Here is a 2,500-nt window from a genome sequence, read left to right on the forward strand (position 1 = left end):
TTTATTTGCAATATTCTTGTACAAATTATGTTTAATGAAAAAACACACCATTTGTTCAAAATTATTATCAAGATTCCTAAATTCTGTCAAAGAACTACATTCCATAATGTAATGTTGCAGTGTGTGTGAATTTGCAGCGTCACATAATTTACAAGGGGTACCCTATCCACTCTTATATTCCCAATAGTATTTATAGCCTAGCTTAAGTCTCATAATAATTCCATCATATTTAGCTCAAGACTTTCCATAAGTAAAAAAGTGTATTGTTACTAACAATCATAATGAGACATACTGTTACTGCCGTTACTCATGATTGTCCTAGAATTCTCAATGTTCCATCCTTCCCTTACTCTGGCCATGTGTGACTTTATTTTCCTCATACTAACTGAAGTGGCGTAATCTATAATTCTTTATTACACCCCTGTTTTGCTAATTCATCAGCAACATCGTAAAAAAATATACCACATGTGATGGTATCTAGACGAATTTCACAATGTATCCGGACCCTTTTATGACAGAAATGTACTCGTTGCATTTGTAACTATTTCCTCATCAGAAGGTAATCTGGCATTTAAAGCCAGAAGAGCACTCTGACTGTCAACAAAACATATTATAGATTTTTCCTTATCAATTCCAAATTTCAAACACTCATATAACAGCTCAGCAGTGGTAGATGAGCTGTGATCACCAATACGCTTAGATATTCTCTCCTCTGTACTATAACCAAATTCAAAAAATTCTCTAATTACAACACCAAGACCAGCTCGCCATCCGGTTACAGAACCATCACAATAAGCATATATATATATATATATATATATGTATATATATATGTATAAAATATATATATATATATATATATATATATTTATATATTCATGAAATGTATGCATACATATATATATATATATATATATATTTATATATTCATGAAATGTATACATATATATATATATATATATGTATTCATGAAATGTATACACATATATATATATATATATATATTTGTATATATATAAATATATATATATATATATATTTGTATATATATAAATATATATATATATATATATATATTTGTATATATATAAATATATATATATATATATATATATTTGTATATATAAATATATATATATATATTTATATATATATATATTTGTATATATATAAATATATATATATATATATATATATGTATATATATATATATATATTTGTATATATACAAATATATATATATATATATATATATATATTTGTATATATACAAATATATATATATATATATATATATATTTGTATACATACAAATATATATATATATATATATATATACATAGGATTACAGGTGAAGATCATATATATGGTCTGCAGCAGGGTTCAAAACACATCAGTAAAAAGGCCATAATTTATTTAGGAAACGTTTCGAACAATGCAATGTTCATTATCAATCTGTAAAAGATATAAATATAAAAGTCTTAAAATTTATACAATAATGTAAAACAAAAATAGTAAAATAATATTAAACCATTATTGATTTTATAACAAAAAATCGTGAAAAGCTAAAACATTGAAACATAAGAGAACCAGTGCTCACCAAGTCATCCATGGGAAAAGGCGAAGAACGAATGAGTAAGAATTGTTACCCATCTACGACTTCAGTTATGCTAAGAAAAGAGGAGAAGCGGAGGCGTTAGAGTTTAAAGAAGGAACGAGGCGTTTAATGTATAATGATTCAAGGGTAGTTAAAAATTCGCTATGTTTTGTCCCACCAATAATTGAAAAATGTTTTTTGTTTACTTGGGTTTTGCAAATGGCGGCATGATTCCTTATATAAGAAAATTCTGGGTTACCAAGTCTCTGACCAGTTCTGAAGCTGTATCCCATATGGCTACAGTATCTCACCTGCAACAACCTTCGGCAAGATCCAACATAGATACCGGGACATCCCGGGCACTTGAATTTATAAATGATGTTGGACCTCATGAAGGTCTGCAGTTTGTCTTTGTAGCCAAAAAATACATTAATTTTGAGTGGATTGATTGGGATTAGTTGGATATTAAGGCAGCCGAACTCTTTTTCTATTATTTTTTTAAGTTTGATGGAAAACTTGTTGTCAGATTGGTAAGGAATTGTAGCGAAAATATTTTTCTTTTTTACATTATACGATGGTACTAGAGTGGAGAAATGTCGTGAGAGGAGCTTGTTAATAACCTTGTAAACCATATTTTCAGGGTAAGAGTTTTGCTTGAAAAAATTAACCAAAAATAAAATCTCCTTATGAAAGAGTGACCAACTCGAGGAATAACGCAGAGCCCTATAAACAAGTGTGTATATAGCATTTAGTTTAAAATTTAAAAAACAAGAACTATAAAAATTGTTGGCAAGTCCAGTATATGTCTTTTTCCGATACACAGATGTTATAAATTCACCATTGTCTCTGCTTACATTAATGTCTAAAAAATGTAGAGAGTTGCTGTTTTCTTTTTCCATAGTG

The 2,500-nt window shown here is 27.7% G+C and overlaps 1 protein-coding gene across 1 annotated transcript in view; it reads left to right on the plus strand.

Moving 5' to 3' along the window:
• Positions 1-2,500, plus strand: part of LOC137652783 (uncharacterized) — a 24,341-nt gene that overhangs the window by 5,323 nt on the left and 16,518 nt on the right. The gene's annotated exons all lie outside the window — the stretch shown is intronic.

The sequence above is a fragment of the Palaemon carinicauda genome, chromosome 14 (assembly GCF_036898095.1).
Source record: "Palaemon carinicauda isolate YSFRI2023 chromosome 14, ASM3689809v2, whole genome shotgun sequence".
In the NCBI taxonomy this organism is placed as follows: Eukaryota; Metazoa; Arthropoda; class Malacostraca; order Decapoda; family Palaemonidae; genus Palaemon; species Palaemon carinicauda.